This window comes from Eschrichtius robustus, chromosome 20, assembly GCF_028021215.1.
Source record: "Eschrichtius robustus isolate mEscRob2 chromosome 20, mEscRob2.pri, whole genome shotgun sequence".
NCBI lineage: Eukaryota > Metazoa > Chordata > Mammalia > Artiodactyla > Eschrichtiidae > Eschrichtius > Eschrichtius robustus.
The window spans coordinates 38,050,993-38,060,714 of NC_090843.1; positions in this window are offsets into that span (position 1 = coordinate 38,050,993).

Sequence of the window (9,722 nt, forward strand, 5' to 3'; positions counted from 1 at the left end):
AACCTTTTATATGCGTACCTTAGGAAAGTGATTTAAGCAAGCTTTTCCACAGGCCACTGGATATAGCTTACATCTTTATGATGCTTTCTAATTTACAAAATGCTTTTCAGACCCTGTTTTATGTAAACCATACAACACGCCTGTGAGGCAACTCCACTGGGTATTTTTCAGTTAGGAAAAGAGCAGTTCAGAGAAATGAAGCACCTTGTCCTGGAGCTGAGGCTCACACCCTCACCTTCCGATTCCATGTCCAGGCCCCTTTTCCCCACACCCTGCTGTCCCTGCAGAGGCAGGTCGCAGCCCGACACACAGGGTCCCATGTCTCTGTTGATGCAGCTGAGCTCCACAGCTGTGTACCCCTGGGGCCACAGAGACTCAGGGGGCACTTCTTCATTCAAACATGGCCCCCACCCAACCTCATAGTTCTCCTATAAACCCTTCCCCCAAACACTTACCAAGCAGGGGCATGGCTTTGTGATGTTGATTCAATGGGCTTCTTTCAGCAGCTCACATTTTTCTAAAGTAAAGGGACTGACTCCCTTGTGGGATTTGCCCTGCTGGGTTGTCCTTGCCAGAGGGAGTGTTGAGGGGAGCTGATGAATAGAGGGGCATCCGTAATCTATGTATCAAAAGAGACATCCTTGAACTCCTCTGCTGTGTGTTCCAGACTGACCTCATTATTGCTGATATCAGCCTCCAGACCGATTATGCTTCTGATCTTATTTCATCTTATTGTAAGGATGCTACTAGACAGTTTTTGGAAGGAATGAGCCATTGACTTGGAGTGCTAAAGATTTTCTCTCCGTTTAATGATTTAAACCTGGGGCTGGGAAGTTGGGGCAGGGGGTGGGCAGAGAGGAGGAAGTCATTTTCAGTGCTCTGGGCACTAAGTACCAACTGAATAATAAAAAGGGACTTATCCTTACGCAGTGTTATTATATAGTTAGGTGATGTACTGTACTGAGGAAGAAAGTGAGCAAGAATCATTAATTAATCAGAATACTGTTCCCAAACCATCCGTGATAACACAGAGAAGTTACTGTGTCTCTCTGACCTCCTCTTCTCCCCACCACCACCACCACTCCTCCTCCTTTCCCTCTTCCTCCTCCTCTTCCTCTCCTCCTCACTCCCTTCTCTCTTTCTCGCTCTCCCTCCCTCCCCACCTCTGAAATACAAGTAAGAAAAAGGAACTCGGAGCCTTGAGGATCACTTGACTCAGTGATTTTCAAACATCTTTTGGTGAAAAAGACTCATTTTTCAAATGAATTCTTAAACAGAATCTCAATATTTGTAACAGATTCTTTTTTAAATATTGCTGTCCTGCTTGAAACAAGATGAAGGCCTGAAGCCCAATTAAAACAGCCCCCAGCACTGCTATGCAAACCTAAAACTCCTTAGAATACAGTGTCAGAATCATCAATTGTAACCATTTATATGGATGAGTAAACTGAGATCCTAAGAGTTCACACAGTGAGGTCAAACTTAGACCTAGATCCTGAGTCTCCTAGTCTACTGCATTTCATATGGTATATTATATAGATCTATGTTGTAAATATATGTGTACATTATGCTCATGCACACATTCCTGAATATATGTAGGATTTATAATTTACGTCTTGAATGATAACATAAGTCAAATCCAGGCTGATAGGTAGTCATTAGCCCTGAGAAAAGTTTCAGAATGGCTGGAGAAACTTGTGTTTCCGCTGACAGCTCTTTGAACATTAGGAAGCTGCAGGGAGACAAGTTTTGAGACAAGGCCCTGAAGGAGCTCTTTCCTTGTGTCCCCCAGAGGTGAGTGAGATTCTCAAACACCCCAAGTGACTTTTATAAATTAGTATCTATAATTGTGAAAGTACAGACTATTTGTCGTTGCCAAATTAATGGTATGAAGTGTCCCTCCCCTTCCTGGGAGTGTTTTACTAATTTGTTTCTAGTGAGGAAAACACAGAAGATGCTCAAGTCACTTGGCATCAAGATCCTCAGGAAGCAGTTCACTGGCGGACGCCTCATAGGTTAACTTTACCATTTGGTGCCACTTTCCTTCCTGCTTCCTAGTCGAACACCTAATGGAAAAGGCCTACAAAAATCATAATGAAATTATTTATTGGGCATTTTGTGCCATACATTCATGACGGATAATTTGCATATATTATTTCATTATCTTCTTAAAACAACCCCATGAGGTAGAAACTATGATCATCCTCATTTTGTAAACAAGTTTAGGATTAGAGAGAGTTGCTGATCTTTGCCTCAGGGTGATTCAGCACCTAAGTGTGGAAACTGGGGCTCAAGGCAAGTCTTGCAGGGCCCATTCTCTTAAACCACTGCAGAGCCAGTTAGAGCCATTGTGTGTGACACTGGCGGCAGAGCTGGGGTCCCTGGGTCAGTTTTACAAAGAGGCAGATTCAAGTTCGGTGTGCTAAGGAACTTTCTGGTAGTCAGAACACATCAGGAAAGAATTCCCGAGGAGTAAGTGGAAACCATGTCCCAGGAAGTGTGCTGTCAGTCTGAACTCCTTACTGCAAGACTGTTGCTGAGGAGGTTCAGGGTCTGAACTGGCTGGACCATTTGAGCACTGTCTGAGATTTCTTCCTCTTTATGCTTCTGTGACCTCTGAACCCACAGATAAATGCCCCAAGAGATGCTCAAAGAAACATATGGTGGGGAGTCATTAAGAATCCTTATTCAATGCAAGGAGAATCCCCCAATTATTTCAGAGTGAGTTGACATTTATATAGCCCATCTTTCTTTAAGTCAACTCTATTGTTGTGGTCATTGTAAACTCTTCTCTCTTGACCCACTGACTCAGATTGTAGGATTTAAAAATCTCAATGTTCTTAAATGCTTCCATCTCACTTTACTAAAGAGTGACCTGGCTTAGCCTTCCTTACGTATTTAATCTCAGAATATTGACCGAGCACCAACAATGAGCCAAGCACAGTACTAGGCACTATGGTGAAGTAGGGCAAAAGCCGACCATTTCCTGGGGTCTACTTACTGTTGGCTAAGAAGTTAAAAGCTTCTCAGGTAGTCAGAATTGAATAGCTTCTCTTTAACTTTTTAATTTTAAAAATAACCTATTTCCATTAAAAAAAAATCAAGTAGTATGGAATTGAATAAAGTTAAAAGATAGCCTATCTCACTTTCCCAAGGTAGCTATCACTAATACTTTCATGAGAATTTTTACTCAAAGGAAATCATACTGTTGTGTCTTTCTTTTGACTTAATATATTATGGTCATTTTTTTCATGGTGATGATACTTAGATTAATGTTATACCTCAAATGTCTCTATAAAATATCACTACCCAGATAACACCTAATTTCTGTAGCCAACAATCTATTGATGAACACTTAGACTAATTTAAGTTGTCTTCTGTTGCTAACAATGCCACAGTGAACATTCTCATATTCATTAAATCCTTTTCCTCATATATCTATGCACTCTTATGCCAGTATGTCTATAGTGAGGATGCATTCATAAAAGTAAATTACTACGTCAAAGTTATGTTCATTTTAATTTTGGTGTAAATTGCTTTACAATGGTGTGTTAGTTTCTGCTGTATAACAAAGTGAATCAGCTATATGCATACATATGTCCCCCTATCCCCTCCCTCTTGCATCTCCCTCCCATCCTCCCTATCCCACCCCTCTAGGTGGTCACAAAGCACCGAGCTGATCTCCCTGTGCTAGGCGGCTGCTTCCCACTAGCTATCTATTTTACGTTTGGTAATGTATATATGTCCATGCCACTCTCTCACTTCGTCCCAGCTTACCCTTCCCCCTCCCCGTGGAGGACTGACTTTTAAATTAGCTAACTTGGGTGAGAGGCCTTGGTAAAGTGCAAAGCACAACACAAACGCACTTTGAGCCTTGGTTTCCCCATCTCTGTGAGGGGATAGTATTCCCCTGACTCTTCCCAAACCAGTTCAGCTCAGCAACCATTTCCTGAGCACCTGCAGGATGCCAGACAAGATACAAGGTCTTGAAGTAGTTCTGATTCCCAAATCAAGAAGCTCATAGTCTAAAACCCTTTTTTCCTTTCTTTCCTTTTTTCTCAAAAACCTTGTATTTTTCCTTAAAGGAGTGAGAAGTTAGGGGTTTGGTTAATAAGAACCCCTGAAGAGAGGCCCTTTATCACTCTCTTAAATTTGAATAATTCCAAAATAATATTAACAACACCCTTTGACTAGAAATGAAAGAAAAGGAACATACTGTATGAAGGGCCTCTCCAATAATAAATTCTAAGCAGCTGTAAAAATACAGAGTCAAATGATACTTTCATAAAGTATTTGCAAAATTAGAAAGTATTATCCTTTTTCTAGGGGGAAATGGACATTTTTATTTTCTCTGCTAAGTAAAATGCAACTATTTCAAAAGTCAACAAACTTGAATTTTACAATATACAGAACAAAAAGAACTAAGCTAACATTAAAACAACTTACATACTTTATTGCATATAAATTTTGAGGATGAGAAGAACTTTAAATAGAATACGCCCATGAAACTTAACTTTAGAAATAAAATCCCAAGATGTTTTAACTATAGCTATCCACGTGTAATATCATTGTGCCTGCATGATGGTTATGTAAATATTAAATGCAGTTCTGTATTTGCTTTCTTCATATGACTTTTTAACATTTAACTAATACTACTTTTGTTCTTTTTTTTTTTAAGTTTGAATTTCACTCTCAGGGTACAGGGGTGGTCTGAGGGAAAGTGCAGTCAGATTAATAGCTATGACCCTTCTTCATTCCTGTTCCCCTATCACTAAAATATTATCTGTCACTTTACCCTGTTTATTCCTTATACATTATTTATCAATTTGTAATGATCTATTTGTTTTTTGTCTTCCTTAATAACGGGAGTAAGAATGAGAGTACGTTCCTTGATGGCAGGGATTTATCTGTCTCATTCACCATTGTAGGAAGGATCTAGCACCATGGAGGAGGATCTAACACAGTGCCTGTCACATAGTAGGTGTTCAGTGCATACTTGCCAGATTGAATGTGTAATGCGCTGTCCATAGCTAAGACTTAGTTCCCACTTTAACTCTCATGCCCTTGTATTCATTTATTCACTTTAAACACTTACTGAGTGCTACCAGATGCCAAACACTGCAAAGTCCTAGAGATACAGTGCAAAACATATGTGATCCTAGCCCCTATGTGATTTATATTTTATGCAAAGGACATTCAACTGAAATTAACCAAAGCTTTTTACACTTATTTTCTTTATTCCCCTTTTTTATTCCATAGCTGAACTTCATCCATTTAATGTTCACTGTCTCAAGAAAGGTGTGTGGCATCAGAAAGCAGAGGAACACATGCTCTTTTAAGTTTCAAAAGTCTGGCTCCTTAGGGAATTGGAAAGGATTCATGATTTAGATCAAAGATCTGAGAGCACATATGATGTGGAAGAGCAAGGCTTTCCTACTCCCTGTCTAGGAAATAATTCCCCTGGCTGTGGGAGAGGAAAAAGAACAAAAATGTTGGTGGGACTCAGAGAAAGGGGATGGGCCCCACTTCCTGGACCACCTTCTTGGGATCAGCAAAACCCAATTATATGAGTTAGTGTTGAGAGCAGAGGAGACCCATTCCTCACTGTACCCTAGGATGGAAATGATTGCATGGTGTGTATAGGCAGATAGAGCCTTGGACACCTTCAGTGAGCTTCCTCTAGCCCAGTGTGGTCCAAACTGGAAGATCATATTGATTTCCATGAACCCAAAAGGATCCCAGGAGTAGCAGGAAGACCCACTGGACCTAAATGAGGATTTTTTCCATTCGGTCCACATGGCCTCTCAGTGAAACCCAACTTGGATAGTGACAACAGACCATCTAAACCCAGAGTGCCCTGGCACTAAGTAAGCCTCCCAGAGTTTAGCAATGACTCCCCAGAATGGAGGGAGACTGCAAGTTGACTGAGATTAGTATTGGTCGAGATCACTTATTCCCTACCCCTGATGTTTCCTTCCTCATGAAGGGAGCTCCTTTCAAGAGTAACACTTCTGGCCTATCTGCCTCTGCATTCACAGGTAGTGACTGACATGCGTGGTGAGCTTGGGAGAAAGAAAAAGACATGTACTGTTTCTAGAACATTTCTTAATATATTCCTCTTTCTCTGATCCATGCAAACACTGCCTATTTGTTTTTCAGGTCTTTCTCATTTATTACCTGCATAATGGCAATGGAGGCAATATACCTTTCTCCCTCTCTACCACACCTGTCCCCATCAACCTACCCACCACACTTCTGTCAGAATTGTCTTTCTGAAACACACATCTGATTCTATTGCCCCTTTGCTGCTCTTCAGTTCCTAGCACCTGCCATTTTCTGACCCTTTCCTCTCTTCCTCCAGCAGCATTTCTCACCCCCAACAGCCACTCAGATAGACTGTTCTGTCTAGGGAATGTCTCCTGCCTCATTCCCTCAGCAGATTCCTTCTCATCCTTCCAAGACACCCCTCGATACACCTCTTCTGTGAAGATCCTGACACATGCTGCTTCCCCCCAGCTAGCACCAGCACTCTAGGTGCTATCTCTTGTTCATACCTCTGTCCAGCCCCTCTTCCCACTCGGGGGTGGTGGAGTATGAACTTCCAACCCAAGAGGAGTTGCTGACCTGTTTGTCCAGACACCCACTGGGGTACTACATTTATTTACTAATTTATTTCCATCTAGTGAACTGGGTTACTGGGTCGTCAGGGCTTGAGATCTGGCCCTACCCTCTCTTGTGTGCTTCCTGTCTCCATGTGGTAACAAGCATCAGAGCTCTGGTTAAAGCCAACTAGACCCTCTCACTGTGGCTGTCCCACTCAACATCACAGCTAGGTGAGTAAATCAGGGGGAGTTGGGAGGGAAATGGGAAGATAGAAGATTGGCTCAGATAGTCTGTTGTTTCTTATTTATATATTGTTGCATTGGGGTATTTTTATCTACATTCTGGAGGGTGAGAAGGTTAACTGGGAGGAGACATGCTCTAAAATCCTACCCCATCTCCCTATCACTGCAAACCTTTTAATAAAGCCTCTGTCACACTATACTTGCAATTAATTTGGGTGGGAAAGGGAGGCATGTGTCTCTCCTACTAGACTTTGAGCCCTTTAAGTCAGAGTCTATACCTTATTCTTTATCCCTCTCACAGAACATGGCACAGTAATGTTCAATAAATGCTTACAGAATACATTTTAAAAGTGATTCATTGCTTTCAAAAACTCTTTTGGCTGTTTCCTGTTTCTGGCAGAAAAAAACAAAGTGAATGAAAAAGAAAATGAGATGGGAGTTTAAGCACATCTACACCAGCTAGTTCTACTAAAGTTGGAATGATGTAATGGATTTTTCTAGAAGAAGGAAGTGTATGCTGCATAAGTTTGACCATAAAACTCACAGTGTGATTGCAGTGGAAGGGTTGTAAAGCACATACACAAATATTGTTGATTTGCCCAAGATTTTGAAAAATACAACAGAATGATTTTGGTATGGAAGGGTAGGTAAAGCCTGAAACCAAAATACATGTGCGTTTCAAGGCAACAGTGTTAAACTTCTGTTCTTACGGGTGAATTAATCATGTTGCTAAAGAGTTGATTTGGTACAAGGCAGTTATGTATTGCCACAGTACTTTGAAGATGCAGAAATTATCCCATCTATAAGTCCATTGAAATTGCTTGTGTGTGCTGTTTCGCAATAGAGAAATACATCTTTCATTAGCAAAATATGGGGTGAGAAAACAGGAAGACAAAACAAATTGGGTGGATAATAAAGTTACCTTGACATATAGACAGTTCAGGTCAGGCATTTCTCTGAAATGGAATATGAAAAGATGTTTGTGGGGAGATCCTATTTCTATATGCTGAGTAGTTTTATCATTCAGGGAAGTAATCCATGCATCTAATCTAATGCCAGCTTTTTATTTTTGTGCAGTGATCACATGGGTTATATATAGTTCTGTGATCACCACTAAAAAATAAAAAGCTGGCACCAAATTAAATACATGGATTACTTCTCTGAGTAATGTGTGTGTGCACACACACATACATTTATATGTGTATATGTACACACATACACACTTTAGAGGAATAAGAAATATTTAATAGACTAATGTCTACAGAATTTCAAGAATGTGACAAAACGGTGGCCCCTCACTCACAAATGAAACCCCTACTATGACTCATGCAAGGTGAAAAGTCTATGAAGTTATCTCAGTTTTCCCACTGTTGCTAAGATTGTTCATTGATTATATTCCTTCTGTCTCTGAGTAGCATATTCCTGATTAGTATTTCACCAAGTTTAAGACTCTGTCAATTATAAGACTTACCATTATTTTTTCTATCATCATCACCAAAAATTTTTAAAAAGCATCTAAAATATGACATAGTACTTTGGATTTTTGTCTTATGTCTTTTTAAGTAAACTTAAGAGCTATTTGAACATAGTTTTTTATCATGTGTATATATAAAGGAAAATGAAATACAAATAAATTGTGATATTCCTAAAACTTCTGTATATTCAGAGTGGAACTCTTCTGAACCTTTCTTTTAAATTTATTTATTTATGGCTGTGTTGGGTCTTCGTTTCTGTGCGAGGGCTTTCTCTAGTTGTGGCAAGCGGGGGCCACTCTTCATCGCGGTGCGGGGCCCTCTCACTATCGCGGCCTCTCTTGTTGCGGAGCACAGGCTCCAGACACGCTGGCTCAGTAATTGTGGCTCACGGACCCGGTTGCTCCGCAGCATGTGGGATCTTCCTAGACCAGGGCTCGAACCCGTGTCCCCTGCATTGGCAGGCAGATTCTCAACCACTGTGCCACCAGGGAAGCCCTGAACCTCTCTTTTAAATCAGAGTTTTCATCCACATTTTTCACAATAACATCCTCTCTGCCATCAAAATGAAGCATTTCTTAAAGGACTGTTCCACTAGTATCCCTAGGAATTTCTCCCCAAGTCTTGACATCTATTCTGAGTTTTGATGCTGGTACTTTATTTGATCTTTTCAAAAGGATTTAGTGGAAGATTTTTAGACAATAATCAGGATTCATATTCCTTCCTCAAATAGTCCTTAAATGCTTTATTTACTGAAAAGTAAAGTAAAAGTCCATTCATACCACAAGAAAAACAACCAAGTTCATGCATGCACAGGCAAAGACAACTGTATCATTATGGTTGCCTTTTGCAGTTTTGGTTGTATAAGGGTGAACCTAACTGCCTTCCTGGCCAATAGGAAGTGGAAGACATCATGGGTTGTAAGACACACCTTGTCGTATGTTTGGTTCCCCTGAGGTGAGAATTTGTTTGAACTAGGGGGGAAAGAAAAAAACGTGGTAGGGAAATAGAGAAATAGGGCTGACACAAAGGGAAGGGAGAAAAGCCCACACAAGGGTGTGATGTCAAGCAAAGCCCATCCATCAGAAGGTGTGGAGGAGGGGATGGCACTTTAGCTCAGTCCCACAGGGGAGCTCTGGGGACAGTGTAAGTCCTCCTTCAGTTGTCCAAGTAGAGGCCAGGGAGCTGGAGTATTTATACCCCTGCACCAACAGTCATTGGTTAAGCATGGGAGGTCCGGGAGGGAGATATGAATTTCTAGGTCCTTCTAGCTCTGTGTAGGCAAAGTGGGTTCATGCAGCCCTACAACAAAGAGATGTAGGTGCTGGATGTTGGGAGTAAAATCACACAGAGCTAATGTTCATGAGGGTTGTAGAGGGATCCGAGAGCACTGACCATGACTGTT